This window comes from Artibeus jamaicensis, unplaced genomic scaffold, assembly GCF_021234435.1.
Source record: "Artibeus jamaicensis isolate MK-2021 breed Jamaican fruit bat unplaced genomic scaffold, CSHL_Jam_final contig_466, whole genome shotgun sequence".
Lineage (NCBI taxonomy): Eukaryota > Metazoa > Chordata > Mammalia > Chiroptera > Phyllostomidae > Artibeus > Artibeus jamaicensis.
In genome coordinates this window covers 1,109,549-1,129,521 of record NW_026521844.1, presented here as the reverse complement: position 1 = coordinate 1,129,521, position 19,973 = coordinate 1,109,549, and positions in this window count along the sequence as shown.

The following is a 19,973-nucleotide window of genomic DNA, read 5'->3' as shown; positions in this document are numbered from 1 at the left end:
GTGAAGAAAATGTTTTTATATCTTTGTTTTCCTTTTTTAGTGTCCTTCTCCATTATCCCTAATGTTCTGTGCCCTTTCCTCTCAATAGACACTTCTGATTAGTGTTAATCATATTTGTACCTATTTCATATTCATCTTAAACATAACAGCTCTTGTGAATCACTACCCTAGTCATTTCCTATTATTTTTCCATTACCCATTAATAACTATTATGAATAGTTTGCTGTGGCCTTCAGTGAATATTCTAATTGTTTTCTATAAAATAAGAAGTTAACGTTCATTGAATGTTTACATATAAAATCGAATGTTTCATTTGTTTTGTAGCCCTTAATCCTTTAAATAATCCTGAGATGGCATTTAGATATCCACATTAAAGAAGGATTTCTGAAGGTTTACATTAAATTAACTACAGTATAGAGGAATATATAGGTGTTTTGGGGCAATTTAAGTACTAATATATTTTTTAAAAACCCAACAACTTTTAATAAAAAATTATTTTATCTGGCTGGTGTAGCTCAGTGGATTGAGCGTGGGCCTGGGAACCAAGCACCCACGGTTAGATTCCCAGTCAGGGCACATGCCTGGGTTTCAGGCCAGTTCCCAGCAGGGGACACACAAGAGGCAACCATACATTGATATTTCTCTCCCTCTCTCCTTCCTTTCCCCTCTAAAGATAAATAAATAAAATCTTAAAAAAAATGCTTTTTTTGAAAATTGGTAAATCAGTGCTTCTGATCGTTAGTCTTCACTCTAGTCTTTGACACTTCATTGCATCTTATAAGATTTTGGAGACAGTAACCAAGTTACTTTGGAGGACTTTTCTCCATATGTTTAAGGATCAAAATCCTTAAACAATATAACATAGATTTCATACACCTTAACCTTGTCTCTATTTTCATCTCTGTCATGTAATTCAATGACTTTCTGAAAATGTTGCATCCAAAATGGCCATAATCATATCAAAAAAGCCTAAGGATGTATTTGCTGCTAAAACTACAGTATTAAAACATATTGTATTTGTGTGAAATCAAACTATATAGATTGAAAGTAGACCCAATTTCTTTTGGCTTAAATGGCATATCAGGAATATTAATTTTAAAATTCTAATTTGACTCATAATATATATTAGAATTCCCCATGAATACTTGGGATAGTTTTGTGCCTTAATTTTGGCTTCCAGTAGTCTAGACTCTTAATGATTGTGTCTTTTTTGACCTTAGTCAAATATTATAAAATATGCAAAACCAAGACTGATCAGACTATGTTTATATGGGTTTTCTTCAGTGATATTAACATTTGTATATGTCATGAAGCTGAACTTACCATATTTTCTTGAAAAAGTCCATAAAAAGCCCAAGATTAAGTGTATATTTTATTAGAATACTTCTGCAGTAATGCTTTTGTATAAAGACCTAAATTATCTTTATAAATCCTATGAACTAGGCAGTGCGGTTCCTCTTTAATTGTGTGGAAATTGGAACTCAGAGAGTTAAATATATATTAAATTTGAGTTTACAAATGCAGAACTGGGAATGAAGCATCTGAATGTCCAGGGAATTTTCTCATAAACAAGTCCAGCTCCAGTGCTGCTCCTCCACACGTCCCTGCACTCTGTTTAAAAAGGAAAACATGCACCTGAAAAACCTATGCACTGATATTTGCACAAAGTGGGGATAAAATAAAAACACGTGTTTATTAAATGACTTTAAAATGTCACACACACACACACATATATAATGTATTTCAGATGATTATTAGTACTTTATTCATTATTATAGTCACCTGATTCCATAATCTTGCCCATGAGGATATATATTGCTATAGACATACATTTGTGTACATATGTATTTATTGGTGTTATGTATAAATATATATGTGTGTTATGTGTGACATATACACATGTATTTGTCATATTTCTTATGTGTATTATATATACAATTATATAGTATGACCCAAATGAATAATGAAATCTAGTCTTCTAACTATTTACTATAGTACCATACCAAGTGTTTTACATACAATGTTTTATTTCACCCTCTCATCTATGTTATATTATTTAACTTTCTAATATCATAATCTTTATATTAGAACTGAGGAAAGATTTAGAGAAGTAATATTTTGAAGTCATATAGCTAGTAAATACCAGTGAATAATTTAAAAATAGGTCTTCCAGACACCAATTTCAATGCTTATACACATTAACTCATTACTGAAGTAAATTAAGTTTGTCCAAAAATAAATATGTATTTAAAAATCCACTCCCGGCCAAGATGGAGGCATAGGTAGAAACACCATGCCTTCTCGCACAACCAAAATTGAGGACAACAAAAATTTAGAAACAAAAACACAACCAGAACAGACAGAAATTTGAACTGTACAGAAGACCGACAACCATTCATCCAGACCGGTAATAGAGACGGAGTTGGTGGCCGGTGGACAGGGTTTGTGGCAGGAAAAGGTGGTGGCTGGCAGATCGAGGTGCACAGGTGGCAGGGGACTAGCAGACCCCGGGCACAGGTAGTAAATAAGCAGACCCAGTGAGGCATGCAAGGCAGTGACTGTGGTCACAGATTTGAGTGCAGATAAACCAGGCAAAAACAGGCAGTGAGATAGACCACACAACCCAGGGCCCCAGCAATGGGAAATAAAGCCTAAAAGCATTTATTGAAAAATTTGCGGAAGTTGAGGTGCTGGGAAAGACTCCAAGCCTCACAGAAGAGTTCATGGAAAAGACCCACAGGGTCCTAGAATGTACACGAGCCCAACCACCCACCCAGGAACCAGCACAGAACAGCTCAGTTTGCTTGTGGGAAGCAACAGAGGGGACTGAAATTCGAGAGAGAGCAGAGCAAGTGCCATTATTCCCTCTCTGATCCTGTCTTCACATACAGTATCACAACCCAGCAACTGGGTTGCCTCACCCTGGTGAACACCTAAGGCTCTGCTCCTCATATGCAACAGGCACAGCCAGACCAAAAACTTATGGCTCAAACAGAACAGATCAAAGCCCCAGAGCCAATACTTTTAAGCGACTAAAAGAGATAGCCAACTTATCAAATGCAAAGTTCAAAACACAGGTGATCAGAATGCTCACAGAACTGGTTGATTTTAGTTGCAGGTTAGATGAAAAAAATGAAGGTTACACTAAGTAAAATAAAGGAAAATTCACAGGGAACCAATAGTGATGGAAGAAAACTAGGATTCAAATCAATGGAGTGGACCAGAAGGAAGACAGAAATGACAAAACAGAAAAGAATGAAGAGACAAGAATTTTAAAAAATGAGGAGAGGCTTAGGAACCTCCAGGACATCTTTAAACATTCCAACATCCGAATTATAGGGGTACCAGGAAGGGAAGAGGAAGAGCAACAAGTGGAAAACTTATTTGAACAAATAATAAAGGAGAACTTCCCCAATCTGGCAAAGGCAATAGACTTCCAGGAAGTCGAGGAAGCTCAGAGAGTCCCAAGAAGGTGGACACAAGGAGGAACACACCAAGGCACATCATCATTACATTACCTAAGATTAAAATGAAGGAGAGAAGTCTAGAAACAGTAAGAGATAAGGTCACCTACAGAGGAGTTCCCATCAGACTGTCAGTGGATTTCTCCAAAGAGACCTTACAGGCAAGAAGGGGCTGGAAAGAAGTATTCCAAGTCATGAAAGGCAAGGACCTACATCCAAGATTGATCTTGGATGTAGGACCTATATCCAAGATTGTTCCGGCAAAACTTTCATTTAGAATGGAAGAGAATTTAGAATAAAGCGCTTCTCAGATGAGGTCAAGTTCAAGAAGTTCATCATCACCAAGCCCTTATTATATGAAATGTTAAAGGGACTTATCTAAGAAAAGATAAAAAATATGAACAATGAAAGGACAGCAAACTTACAGTTATTAACAACCATACCTAAAACAAAAGCAAACTAAGCAGACAGCTAAAACAGGAGTGGAGCCACAGAAATGAAGATAACATGAAGGATTAACAACAGAGGAGTGGGAGGAGGAGAAGGGGGGAGAAGGTGCAGAGAATAAGCATAGACAGTGGGGAGAAACTAGACGGGGAGGGCAAGAGTACTGTGGGAAATGAAGAAGCTAAATAACTTATGGCACATGGACATAAACTAAAGAAGGGGAATGTGGGTGGGAGGTGGTGTACAGAGTGGAGGGGAATGAAGGAGGGGAATAGGACAATTATAATGGCATAATCAATAAAATATATTATTAAAAAATCCAATCAGAATTTTTCTCCATAATGCCAACAAGATCACTGTGTTCTAATGTGTAATAGTCATTATGGTACAGTTTATTATTTGGAAACTTTAGTATTTTTGGCCTTTTGAAAGTTTTCTATTTTTCAGTAATTTCTAAAACATTGAAAATAGTTTCTCTCTGCTCATATCTGCAACTAACCTTATTCTTAAGAAATCTAGACTGTAACTTTCTGTGTGCTTATTCAAAATGCCTATTTGTTTTATAAGTGTCTCCTTTCTCTCCTAATGCCCCTCAATTTTAATTTCAACTTATTTCTGGATTAAAATATGGAAGGACATGGGGGAGTTAAGGAGTTTGAAGGTTCACTGTCATGTCTCAGTATTAAAGTATATGCCTATCATCCTCACCTTTTTTTTTTTGCTCATTTCTTTTTTTTAAAAATATTTTATTTATTTATTTTTCAAGAGAGGGGAAGGGAAGGAGAAAGAGTAGGAGAGAAATATCAATGTGTGGTTGCCTCTCTTGAGTCCCCTGCTGGGAACTGGCCTGCAACCCAGGCATGTGCTCTGACTGGGAATCTAATCCCGATCCTTTGGCTCATAGGCATGCGCTCAATCCACTGAGCTACGCCAGCCAGGGCTTGCTCATTTCTTTTAATAATTATTCGGGAAATATAATAAGTGATATTTGTTTTATTTTGTTTTAAAACATAGCACAGACTTTCTCTCAGAAATATCCCAGATTATGAGTTTTCCAGTCTTATCTTCTGAACTTAAAGCCTGTATTCTGAGTATTAGTCATCAATACCAAACCTCAAACGGATATCTAAGCTACCTGAAACAGTTTTCCTGATCCACCATGGCGGTTATAGGGAAGAACTGTTGAAGCAACTTGTCTTCATCTTAACTGCATTTCTCCCACATGCTGTTGCTGTCTAAATGTTCTATGCCCTATGATAGGTAAAAGACTATAGAGTCCAATTCAATTACATGGAGAAAATTCTATACTTGTTATAACATCCGTGATTTTATTTCTTCCCTTTTTTTGGAGGGTATAGTCTTTCATTCCCCTAGTTTTGGACAGCAGTTTTGCTCCACCGTTCTTTCCTCAGATTCTTCTCCTTTGGGCCTTCTTCCTAGATTATGCTTATTTGATGGTTTTGTTTTTACAGCCCATCTAGAAACTAGTTATTCTCCGCAATTAATTAAAAAATAATTTGTGCTAGATCTCTCTAGCTTCAGAGCTGACTGTGAGTGCATGTGCTAATGCCCAGCATGTCCCATTGTCCTAAGTTCCTGCAGCCACCACAGCTAAATAGGCTGGAGCGTGTCCAGAGCATGACACAATGGCATTTCTCTGCATCCGACCTCAGAGCGTCACAGCCACTTTTGATGTGCTAGTGCCAAGTGAACGTTCATAAATGAACTTGTTTTGATTTACCACTACAACTTAAAATTCTAGTCTGTTTCTCAGTACCATTCATATTAGGTGGGCCTGATAGTAATGTATTAATTTTGAAACAGGAAACTATAGGATGGTGTAAAACACGATCTTTGAGGGAGAACATATGATGTGCTTTACAATCAGCTTTCTGGAAAAAATATATCTATGTATACATCCATAAGATTATTACCACTTTATTTGTGAAGGATATTTAGCATACAGTTTTCAGATAAGAAAAAATGCAATGTTACTCATTGTAAAATATCTATAGCCAATTTTTTCCTCAAATAATTTTTAAAATATTTTGTCCAATTCTTGTGCCCACAGCCATACCATGGTGGCAGTTCATGAAAAAACATACTTTCAATGAGACTATTTGCTGTGAATTTTATTTACATGACTGGATAGGCCATTACTGAAACAAGGAGAACACGCACTGGCACTAAAATCAGTAGTCAATGACATGAGCGACTTCTTGATGAATTAGTTAATGGTTTTTTAATACTCTGACAATATATTCTTAATGCTTTTGTGCAATTCACTAATGTGACAGCTATGAAGAATATAAAATTTAGTTTTCTTTTTTTAAATATATTTTATTGGTTACGCTATTACAGTTGTTTAGAAATCTTCGTTAATTTTCTAGTCTAGAGTTAAGGCAATCAGCAAATATTAATACGATCCTAAATTATAATATTTGTCAATTTCTACCATTGTAGACACTTTCAGAATGGCAGATTTCAGGCCACTAAAGTGCTCTCCCTGAACTCTGCACCACAAAAGGATGTAGAACAACTTAATAACAGATTAAGTATTTCTGCCACACAAATAACAGTAGTCATAAAAACCTCAAGAATATAGGTAATCATTAAATAATTAGGAAGTGATGAATTTTCATTATGTATTATCTATTAAAATATAATTGAAATTTTACTTTTAATCAAATTGAGTTTTAATAATGCCAGTGTTTGACAACAGACTGATGAAATTCCTAAAATTTTAATAAATGTCTCTCACAAATGAATATAAGATGTTTCAAGCATCCCACTGCAGTAAGATAAAACCTGTTACTAGGTATCTTCCTGCAATCTTATTTAGCATCTCTGATCCATGAATTTCTTCATCAGCAAAAATTGGATTAAAAAAACATACTTAAAGCCTGTTGAACAAGATTCAGAATATGGTAAATACTAACTAGTAGATATTGCTCAGCTCCTAATTTAAAAATATATATTTATTTATGTGGGTTACAGCAAGAAAATCCAGAATCCATACTGATTTTAAATATTCCATATTAAATTATAGTGATAAAATGTATGATTTGTTACAGTAATTCTAAATTACATAAAATATTGTTTTTATTCATTTTAACTTGAGTTTAGCTATAAATATACTATCAAGCACTAATTTTTCTTAAGAATAACATGCATGATTTTTTTCTAAAGACATATATCATACTATAGTACTTGTAAAGAAGATTCTAAATTATAGTCTATTATGTACAGTACTTTGGAATTTTACGTGGGAAGAGTAATTCCTATTCATAGCTTTCTGTTTTGTCAAGCTATGTTCTTTGTATCATTTAATAAATATATTTTCTGCCTACCTCTCTTCTCTACCCTCCAGTATTAAGTCTGAAGAGACTTTATTATTCATCCACATGTTTGAAGGTAGCTGTTTCTACCTTAACAGAGCCAAAATTGTCAAATTTTCAAACAGTAACTTGTTTTCTATGCCCTAAGGTTTGAAAGAAAATAGTCTCATAATGGAAAATAGTAAGCCGACTTTCTGAATGCATAAATGGCCCGATTCTTTATCAGGCTACCTTGTGTTACCTGTCTGGAAGTGGTGAGATGGTGTTCTAGCAACAGGGAATGGAGTTTGTGGATAAATATGCCATCAATAACAGTACTTGCTAGTTCCCATTGGGTTTTTGCGTCATTCAGCTCTACAAATCTGTAGACAGTACTCGAAACTGGAATTATTTTAAACTGTAAGTGTAAATGGACTTAAGTAGGATGTAAGGGAGAGAAAATGATGTTAAAACTATTCAATTAAAATAGTTTGAGCCATTTCCAGTTAAACATATAATTTATGCTATAGATAACACTATGCCATAACACAGTTGAATAGATAATACTATACTAAAACATGGATAATCCAAACTATGAGAGAAGCTTGATGGGAAAACAGATTTGTTTTTAATGATTAGTCCTTATTATGTTAACCTTAGGGCACAACTATTAATTGAAAACAAGGTCAATACTAGTTTAAAGTGATATATTTCCTCAGTGATTTATTCACCTACACTAAAAATAAAGAAAAATGAAGAATGCTTTATTTAAAGGTTATAACTAAGCAAAGTCAAGACTATAAAGTTTAAGATGCCTCTCTGCATATCTCTTAAAAATACTAGGTGTTTTATGAAGATAGAAATATAGGAAGAGATCCTAGGCATATCATATTGAACTGTGCTTAATGATCTATTTTTGTGACTTTCCTTTGGGTAATTAGAAATTTTATTACTTTAATATTGTAGAAGTTCTGCATTATTTTTGAAGGGGAAATAGAGGAGAAGACCAACATCGGATCAATGGCTTGACATTACTGGTCAGCTTAAAGCATGGAAACACCCATTTAAAAATCTAACTAGCAGCTCCTCATCAGTAATCAACATCAGTATTCTAATTATGTAGAGAACTCTTTCAACGTATTAGAGAGTTTCTTTTCATGTAGTAATATACATGGGGATTTAACATTATAACCTAGACAAAAGTCAAAGGAAAATAAATGTAAAGAAAAGTATAAGCAGTTACCTTTTTTAAATGTTTTGAACAAATTACAAATGTTTTTCTTTATTCTATTTTTTTAAATTAAAAAATGTTAAGTATAGTTGGTATATAATCTTATATTGGTTTTGTTAGTTTCAGGTGTACTATATAGTGAATTTCAATCTAGGGCGTAGTTGAAACATTAGTGACTTTATGCAAAGTCAAATTCCTCTACAGAGTAACATTCTTTATTGTCTTTTCATCTCTCAGTATAAATCACATGAGAGTGTTAAGGAAAATATGGAGCTTTGCTTTGGGTAGCATTTGAAATGTGGCCTGATCCAGTCACAGTTAAAATTAAGGATTTCTCTTCACCCCAACCCCTTTTGTTCTTTTGCAAACAAGCAAGGGACAAAAAAATCTTGCTTTTTTCATACTAGCTCTTCTCTCTGCCAAAAGACTCTGCCTCGGAACTGTCCAACTGAAACATGTTTCACTTCCTGACGTCCTTCAGGTAGTTACTTAAATGTCATCTACCCAGAAAAGCCTTCTTTGTCCACCATATTTAAAATTGCCAGCTTCAATTATATACTTTGTTCACTTAGCATTACGCAACATATTTTACTTATTTATTTTATTTATTATGTGCTCCTGGCCCCAAGTGCAAAATAAGGTTTATAATGGCCAGGGATTTTATTGTCTCCCCAGTCTCTAGAGCAGTGTCTAGCATATCCTAAGTGAAATAAGCCAGTCTGAGAAAGACAAATACCAGGTGATTTCACTCATATGTAGAATCTAATGTACAAGCTGAACTAATAAGCAAAATTGAGACATAAATAAATAGTTGAGTGCGGGATTGCCACAGAGTGGAGAGATCCAGGAAAAAGGAAAAAGGACTCATGGACAAGGATAACAGTGTGGTGATTGTGGGAAGGAGGAAGTTACAGGGGATAAATGGTATTGGAAAAAATACAATACAAAATAAATTTAAAAAATGGTTAAATAAACTAATAATATGCATGGCATAAATGGAGGAGGCCATTATTGGGCATAGACAAATACTGAAGAGACTTTATTAACCATAGGTAATCAATTTGAAATTTATAAAGATATAATATCAGTAGTTTAAAATCCCATTTAGAAATAGGCAAAATATATTTATTTCACAGTTTAAATGCCCTAATTCTTATTAGTAATGTACTTCATTCCTTCAGTGGTACATTTGTTTATTCAAAGGGTTATGATAAAAAGCCTAGAGTGTACAAATATTAGGCATTATGTGGATGGCATAGATAGCCAGATAGGAGGGAAGGGTTGCAGATAATCTTTGCAAATCTTTCAAAATGGCAGATGTTATCAGCAAATTTTACGAAATCTACCACAGGCTGATCTGACTTAGTCTGGGACACCAAGGAAGGTTCCCTGAGGAAGTGGGGATTACACCGATATGGGAGGATGAATTCATTACTAGGGAAAAAAAGGACCAGGTAAGGATGTGTGGCAGACAGAGGAAAAATATGTGCAAAGCGTATGCAGGTTACAGCAACCGATGCATGCACTGACTCTCATGGACTCAAGCAATTTTATTTAATGTGAAATTCCATTTCTATTCAAATAATTTTTCAATAGCATATACCTTGTGTGGCATACTTGTAATATTTATTACACCAAATGGAAAGCAGTTTGAGCCCTTCCTTCAAAAATGAAAAGTTGAAATACTGAAAGCCTTAGGAAGTTAATTTCTGTTAATCAAGAGGGAAAAAGACACCACAAAGTGATATTTTTAATAGTTAACCTCTTCAATATTATAAATCCCTGTCTGCTTTGATAGATGTTTCTTTGAATATATACAGTGTAAACATCCCATCTCAGTACAACATGCCACAAGTTTATAAATCATTTAAAAATCTTAGCACACATTTTTATATATACTCATATTTGCTACTTATAAAAATGAAAGAATGAATTGAATCCCATATTACTAATTAGGGACTAGAAGCCAACTAGGATCACATATTCAGATTACTTTTTAACTTTTAAAATTATTTTTAAAATATTATTTTTAAATTGTTCAAGTACAATTGTCTCCATTTTTGTCCACTGCCCCACCCTCCCACCTCCTACCCTTGATGACCCTTCCCCATCTTTCCCCTGCCCCCCTCCCCTCTATGTCTCTTGTTATGTTCTGCTTGCTTGTTTGTTTTGTTGATTAGGTTCCACTTATTGGTGAGATCATATGGTATTTGTCTTTCATCGCTTGGCTTATTTCAGATTTTATGACCCAAGCTTTATGATTTGTCTGCAATGATGCAGAATTCCTTATCATCATAAATAAAATTGAGATTAAATACAATCAATAAAGCTATCTTTTATGAAGGGAAATTCTTTTCAAGTAATTGAATAGAATATAAATATATGAAGTAAAATATTTTCATTATTGTATAACACTCAAATTGTGATTATATTAAGAAAATTTATTTGAATTACTTCATAATGATAATGTTAATCATTATTTTGTAAAAACCATTGTCCATACCACTAGATGAATTAAATTTTATGGTATCTAATTAGACATTTTAAAAAATCAACAAAAATCTAGTGAAGGAATTCATACTTCATAAATAAAATAGAATAAAACATTGTTATTTTGATGAGGAATTATCAACTAAAGAATACCTACGAATTATTATTATAATAATTAGAAATATGCAAATGCTGAGGAAGGAATTTTAAAATACAAAAAACACATTAAAATAGAAATGTAATAAATATTTTAAATATGTATCTTTTAAACCTTACCCAAAAGATGATCTGATAAAATACTAGCTTTACAAAATGATCTATAATTATTCACTTATACTGTAACTTATTAAAAATAAGCATTCTCTTCGGGTTTAGCTTTTTACTTTTACTTGAACTAAAATTAAAAAATAGATACTTTAGTTTTCAAAGATAAATATGAAAAAAATGCCAAAACATAAGATAATCCATCTTAGATTCAAATGTTGAAGAAATGATACCATGATAAAAGCATTAACATAAATCTGGTATCAGAGAAAAAAAGTGTGTTCAAATATGGTGCATGAACTTAGCTTTTTACCACATGAACGTCTTGGTTAGCTTTATAAATAGAACATCTATTTTGATTAGGTAATTTAGCGTTTGTCTATGTCTTGTGCACTGGGTCGGACATCATTCCACTAGTACTCTGGGGCTTTCCTCCTGGGATCACTATGTGCCATGTCACAGAGAGACAGGAACAGACATATGGCCCCAACAACCTCCGCTCACTTTCTTTCTCTTTTGAGGCCAAATCACTGCAAGCCATCTGTTTCAAGTAGAAGAGGAATATCTTAATTTTTTTTCTGATACTTATATTTTTTGTCTTTTGAGTTTTATCTTTGTTTTTACTTTTCTAAAATGGTTCAGTCACACTAAAAGATATTATTTGCCAAGTTATCTTTCTCCTCCTGTTGTGACCAATGATCAGGCAAAAAAAATAATTTTTCATAAGAGACAGAAAAGGTTTGGGTGGAGAAAGTTGAGCACTGTCTTTATTTATTAATGATAAAAATTTCTCTCCCTAGATGGGTAGAAAATTTTTTACCCTGTTGGTTCAAGTGTTATCCCAATATGCTAAGGTTGCTGGCTCCATTCCCAGTCAGAACACATGCAGTAATCCATCAATGAATGCATAAAAAAAGTGGAACAACAAATTGATATCTCTTTCTTTTTCTCTCTTCCTTTCTCTCTTTAAAAATTAATAAAAGAAATAAAAAATTTCAAGTACCACATAACTTGGATTAATTTACTGTACATGATATATTTTAAAATTTGACTTGCATTTTATAATTGCCTCAAAATTTTACTACTGAATCACTGAATATATGTATTGGCTTGAGAGGAAATATTTCTAAATATTTGCAGTCACATTGACAGTTTTAATCATGAGAACCACTATTAAATATTTTATACAATGGCTATTTTCAGGTACTTCTAAAATATTTAGAGTTATATGAAGAATCAAGGAAAGTCCCGATTTTATGTAGATTTTTCTAAGCTCTGGTTTGTCACCATATTTATCTGAGAAGAAAATCAGACTGTGTGTGTGAACATGCACCTGTGTGGGGGATACATTCTAGATGTTCTGTGTGGAGGGTGCAGATAAAGAATTCCCATTGTGTACACAGTTGTAGCCACCTTGTCTAAAATCTTTTGTTAGGACACCAGTTTTATTTTATTTTAGTGTCCTTTTACCTTCATGGCTGACATGTGTGTGATTATGCTGTCTTGCTGTATGTTCTATTTAGTCTTTGTCATTGACAGTTCAAATCTATGAAGCTGGCCATGGGGTGGTTAGAAAAGTCTGAGAGATATTTGGTCTTCCACCAATTTTTCTGTAAACACAACGAACAGAAAGAACTCACATGGCGTATCTCCACTGTTTCATCAGGGGCATGAAGATCACTTTTAATCAGAACAAATTAATCTTCCACAGCAACTCATTCCGCACATATCTATAAATATGTCTAAAGCAGAAGAAAGTGAAAGTTCTTTTGATGAGTCTGAACATGAAAAAAAATAAATGGTTATTGCCAGATCTGATTTATGGATTCAAACTTTTGTTTCCAATTTTCTATTTTAAACTGGGGAAGCTTCATTGCTGTTACTCTTTCATGTTTTTGTTATGCTACCACTCTCATTGGAGTACCATATGAAAGCTTTTTAGGACCTCAGAGAGCCTGGTTAAAAGTCAATGTCACCTGAAATGTTGGTCTTGAGAAAAATTGTGCTCAGATGGTAATAGTTCAGAGTGACTTTATCGTCTGATATGAATATTGGTCTATGGCATAGCAATGTCTAAGTTTGATTTTGGTTCTATTTTGTTATAATTTTGTGTTTGCTTTCATCTATTTAAAACATTTATCATCAGAGATAAATATGAGCTTTGCTATACTAATAAAATCCACAAAATTTTTATAAAGGGATTTATTATGAGAATGCCTTATTATCTTTTTGGATGCAGAAGTATGACTCAAAGATTTGTTGAAAGTAGGAAATGTCAAGATAGAAAGCACTATACTTTATCTGAGGTTTGACTTAGTTGTGAGGTTTGAACCAAAAGGAATTTCCAGATTCTTTCAGTCTATTTCCTTTATTTCATACAAACAGCACTAGAGGCTCAGGAGGCAGAAGTGAGTTGCCCCCAGGTCATAATGCTTAGTAAGGACTGAGACAGAATAATAACTATCTCTTCTGCCTCTGCTTCTGACTTGTCAGGCCCAAGTGTCAGAATTTGAATAGTGCTACATCGACTCAGTCATTCCCAGACTTGAGAGCATCATGTATCTTTTAAATAAAAAATAAATGAAATCAGAGATTGACATAGGGTTGTCAGAGTTTTATTTCACCAAAGGCAAAATCCAAAACTAAAATTAAACAATAGTAAAAAATGCAGGGTGGAGGGGAATGAAGGGGGGAAACAGAACAATTGTAATGGCATAAGTAATAAAATATATTTAAAAAAAAAGAAAGGACGGACATATATATATATATGTGTGTATGTATACATATATATAACACAAAATAAAGCACATCACTTTAATTAATTTTATTCTATACACCCTATCACTCATTTTTGTATCCCTAGAACAAACAATGTCACAACACTGGCCAATATACTTAATTCAGCCTTTGATTGAAGACTGCAGTTCTAAGTAATATGACCTCATAATCACCATTGAGGAAGGAGGGACAGGTGTTCACATTTTACAGATAAAAGGGAAAAAAAGTTTCCTGTGAATAATTCAGCATCATAGGACTATAAAATGATAGAGCCAGGCATACAAATGACATATTCCAAGACAAAAGTCTAATTGTCTTTTAACTATTCCTTGAAAAAAAGAGAATATCTTACTTTAGGATTTTTTGGGTAAAAATACACCATGAAAAAGCAATCATATATAAAATAATAATGCTAGTAAAGATCATATATTACTTGAGGTACATTTTTCTTGAAGGAAAAAATGTATGTTAATACATACCATTTTAAGTCACATTTACTACTTTTATACTGAAGAGAAAAACACTTAAATTCAAGTTATCATTAAGAAAAGTGGCAGTTGCTTATACAATTCTTTTTAAAAATATATTTATTTTTAGAGGGAGGGGAATGGAAGAAGAAAGGAGAGAAGCATCAATGTGTGGCTGCCTGTCGCATGCCCCCTAGTTGGGACCTGGTCTGCAACGCAGACATGTGCCCGGCCTGACTGGGGGTGGAACCGACCAGTCTTTGGTTCACAGGCTGGCACTCAATCCACTGAGCCTTACCAGCCAGGGCTACCCAGTGCTATTCAAACAACTTTCTATAAAAATGCTTCTCTTTTTTTTGTAATTTCTTTTTTTATTGTTGTTCAACCACAATTGTCTCCATTTTTAAACAAGAGAATATAAAAAGATGATAACAAATAGAGAATTTTAAATGTATTTATTATTCATAGTTATGCAGCCATACAAATGGTATTTTACCTCCTCAGGATTTCAGCTCTAGAATGAAACAACAGAAATACAGTACCAATCCTCACATGCTTTTCTCTTCACATTCACGCTCGCATTGGCCTCAGTTGTGCCTGAGTGGCCTGAGTTGTGAAGAGTTTCCTTCTGATTAAACTAACATTTCTCGTGAACTTATTCATCCATTCGGTCAAGAAATATTTATCAGTCTCCTACCGTTTAAACACTGGAGGTATAGACATGAATAAAACAGAGGAAACTCTTTGCCTTAATGAAAGTTTGGAGACTAAACAAAATAAATAAGTGGAATAAATTTCATGGAACACAGTAAGTGGTGTAGCAAACAACAGCAGCAACAAAATCAATAAAGAGGTCAAAGGAAGTACCAAAGAAGTGAGGAGGGGGGGAAGATTGAAATTCAGAAAAAGCTTCACTGATGTGATTTTTGAATGAAATCCTGAAGGAGGTAGGGATATGAGTTCCCTGTGGATACTTGGGGGAAGAGAATAGAGTCAGATGGAAAAGAAATGGCAAAGATCTGATGGCAAGATCACTTTTAGTACACTCAAGGGACTGACAAGTAGCCCCTGTGAACAGGGAGATATTAGTGAGAGTTAGCAAGATAAAAATTAATGATAGCCTAATCTGGTAAGTTCCCAGAGGCATTGAACTTTTAAAAATGAAATTGAAAGACATTGAAGGATTTTGAGTAGAAGGATCTGACTTACAATTTAATAAAGTCACTCTGGCAGCTGTATTGAAAATTAACTGAAAGGAAGAGTTACCACAATTAAAAAGCTATCACAATAATCTCAGATAAAGATGGTAGGGTTTGCATCACCTTGTTTGTAGTAGGGATGTTGAAAGGGGACTCTGGACATATTTTGTAAATGTTGTCAACAGGATTTGCTGAGTGATTGAATAAAGAGTAAAAACAGGAAAGGCAGGATTACTCCATGGCTTGGATCTGAGCTCCTACATGTGTGATAATGCCACACGTTAGGACAGAGGAAACCATGAGTGGAATTGTTGGGGGAGGGGAGATCAGGATTTTGACTTAAGATTTATTAAGTTGGAGATAGCTAGGATGTGTACATTTAAGTTAAAATGTTGAATAAACCCTTAGATGTGTGGGCTTAGAGAAGAGTTCCATGTGGGAGATAAAATTTGTGCGTCATTATCATATAAATGACAATTAAAACTTAATATGATACTGGAGGATATCACCAAAGAAGAAATGCTCATCAGAAGAGGTTATGTCCAAAGTCTGTGTTCTGGGATAGTCTCATGTTTATAGGAGAGAAAGATAAGACAGAAGCAGCAGAGGGTGGCATAATGAGCCACTAGTAAAACAAACCAAGCCAAACCAAACAAAAAGAACCAGAAAGGTGAGATGTCATAGAAGCCAACTAGAGAAAGTGTTTCAAGATGGAGTAAGATCTCAGCAGGGACAAATGCTGTTGATAGGTCCCATACAATGAACACTGACAACTGAAGACAGCATTTATCAATGTGAAGACCACAGGTAAAAGTGACAAAAGCAATTTCAGTGGTGTTTTGAGTTAATGACAAAATGGGAGAAGAATTAAAGATAGAGAGTACACTCTTTTTAAGAGTTTTGCTGGGAAGGTATCAATATTTGGAGAGTGAAGTGAATTTAATAGAAATAGGTAGGAGAAAAACATTATGTCTAAAGCTGTTGGAATAATATAGTACAGAAATAATGTTGATGTAAGAAAAAAGAGCAGATTGATGAAGTGATAATGACCTACAGTTTGTGGGAGTCCTTGAGCAGATTACAAGGGATGGAATCAGGACACAAATGTCAGGGAGTGCAAGCCTGGAGTGTGGAGCACATATCATTCATTCACTAAGAGGAAAGGTGTCTTAATATATAACCATGGATTCAGGATGCTGGGGGACGAGGTGTGGCTAGCTTATACATGTTCCTTATGAATCTCTTTATAGTCTGAGGGCTTTGGAAGCAATGTTATCAGGTAAAAGTTAGGTGTAGGAGTTTTGAAGTAAGATGAAAAGTCAAAAATAGTTTACTTAAAGAAGGGGAGGGAAGGTTAACTTTGGACATGCGGTATCTTTACTTGAAGCACTAAAGGTACACTTGAGTTGTGTGATCACAAACTAATCAAGAGAAGAGTATTCATGCATGTGCCTTTCTGTGGCTACATTTACCTGTGTGGATGCAGGCATGGAATGGATTTAGTTGGATTCAGCTGTGGTTAGGGTTTGACGGAATAAATCTGGCAGCAGTGAGAAAGGACAAGGAAGATGAAGGCATATGCAAGGCCGTGATTAAAATTGTAGCCTTGTAATTGAAGTGAATAATGAGGAAGTTAAGAACATGTGGAGGTTCACTCAGATATAGGTCTACATGCAATTAAAGAAACTTGTTCAAGTCAGATTGGTAGACAAATTGAGATGGAGGGAAAGGAATTGTTATTAAAGAGTGAGATACTTGTAGCTGAGGTGGTGAAGAGTTGGCTGTGATAGATAAAGCAAGCTCTGTGGCACTAGCATTTAAGTGATTGTCCAAGAAACTGGGAAAGGGACAAAATTAGAGAAGTGGCCCAAGACTAGTAATCTTTGTGAAGTTTTAAACAACCAAGGGGCTTGCAAGAATAGAGTTAGAGAAAGTAACACAGAGCCAGGTACTAAAATATTTTTATGAAATTAAGATCAAGAACCATAACCAGATAAGTGGGAACTGTGGGTGGGATAGTCTGATGAAATAAAATTTAAACCTTGATAATGTTAGGGAATGGGGAGGCCAGTGGTTTGGCAGTAGCAAAGCAGAACACATGCCCTCAACAAATGCTTTTGGCTCAGTGATTTTGGGAGTAGAAACTGCCATTAGAGACTTTCAGGGAAAGTGTTCTCAGTAAGTGCCAGGATTCAATAAAATAAAGGAAGTATAGACATATTCCTTGATTGAATATTACAAGAAGTCAAGATTGCTTTCATACTATGTACGTGTCCATGTGTGTATATACTATCTATCTATCTATCTATCTACCTATCTATATATACACTATCTATACATATATAGTGTTTTAGTAACTTTTTAATTTAAAATCAGCTATAAGTATCATTACCTCTATTTTAATGTACGACAACAATCTGAATGAAACCAAATTATTTATTGAGATCACACAACTTGTAAATGGCAGAATTGGGACATAGACCCAGCTTCTATATACAGTATTTCAACACAGACTTTTTAAAATTTATTTTTCAATTACAGTTTATACTCAATATTATCTTGTTTCAGTTTCAGATGTACAGCACAGTGATCAGACAATAATATACTTTAAAAAGTGATCCCTTTGATATTTGAAATACCAACCTGGCAATACACAGAGTTATTTCAATATTATTGACTATATTTTCTAAGTAGTACTTTACATGACTATTTTCTAACTGGTAGTTTGTATTTCTTAATCACTTCACCTCTTCTCCCAAATATCCTCCTCTTTGATAATCATTGTTCTGTTTTCTGTATCTATGAGTCTGCTTCCATTTTGTTTGTTTATTTTGTTTTTAGATTCCACATATAAATGAAATTGCATGATATCTTTCTCAGTCTGACTTATTTCACTTAGCATAGCTCCCTCTAGGTCCATGAATGCTGTTGTAAATAACACCACTGTGAACATAGGGTGCATATATTCTTTCAAGTTCATGTTTTGGGTTTATTGGTATATATATACCAATATATATATATCTCCTGAAGTTGAATTGCTGAGTAATAATGCAGTTCCATTCTTAATTATTTGAGGAACCTCCAAACTGTTCTCTATAGTGGCTGCATGAAACTGCATTCTCACATACTTAATATTTTCCCCCATGGGACTTAGTCTTCTTAAGTAAGGTGCTGACAGTTATCCAAACATCATCTACTTAGTGTCAGTATTGTAGGAGAGGATGATAGGGCACATTTGTTCCTCTTCTCATGTATTCTTTCATTAACATTCATTTCTTTTTCTCACATATCCATTCATCCATTCTTAAATATTCATTCAATAATTACTTACTACAGTAGCTACTGGGGAAATGTCAGGGAACATGACAGGCAAATGTCTAGCCTTAATGGAGATTCTTAAAGTATCTGAAAGAGGAATTAAGTATGTAATTACACACACACACAACCACCATAGAATAGCCTACAGTGGTAAAAGTTTCAGACAGGTCCTAGTTTGGGTAGGGGAATTGAAAGACTTGCTGAGGAAGCAACACCGAAGGGGCAACAGTAAAATTCCATGGGATTTGGACGATGTACAGAGGGGACTCCAGACAGACAGTGTGTAAAAACTGAGAAGGGAAGGATCTTGGATTCAAAGTGAAAGGCAAAGAAGCCTAGCTCTGAATTTGATCAGTAAAGGAAAGGTTAGAGGAGAATTAGCTAAAGAGGAAATAAGAGGAGTCTTTTAAAAAAATATTTTACTTACTTATTTTTAAAGAGATGGGAAGGGAAGGAGAAAGACAGGGAGAGAAACATCAATGTGTGGTTGCCTCTCAGGTGTCCCCTACTGGGGATCTGGTCTGCAACCCAGGCCTGTGCCCTGACTGGGAATCAAACCAGCAACTCTTTGATTTGCAGGCCAGTGCTCAATCCACTGCACCACATCAGCCAGGGCTGAAATAGGGGGGCTCTTTAAGGCCACCTCAAACATTTTACTCTTTCTCAAAGCTCCAGCAAAAGTTTTGAAATACAAGAGTACCTCAAGCAATCTCTATTGAGCAACTACTGTGTTGAATTCTTAAAAATTGTCATATTCAACTGGGTATCCAGTGATAACATTAAAGATAACATACAGAAGATTATTTTCTTCTGTATTTTGCACACTTAACAATTGCAATGGGTACTTTATATGTTCTAATATACTTTAATATAATGTGTACATTTAATAGTCATCAACATTTTAGTAGTAAATGTTTGTTAGGTTTTAGTTTTCTTTATTGAAATAAAAGATCCTTTAAAAATAATAAATTAAAATTGGCCCAGATTTCATAGTTTTA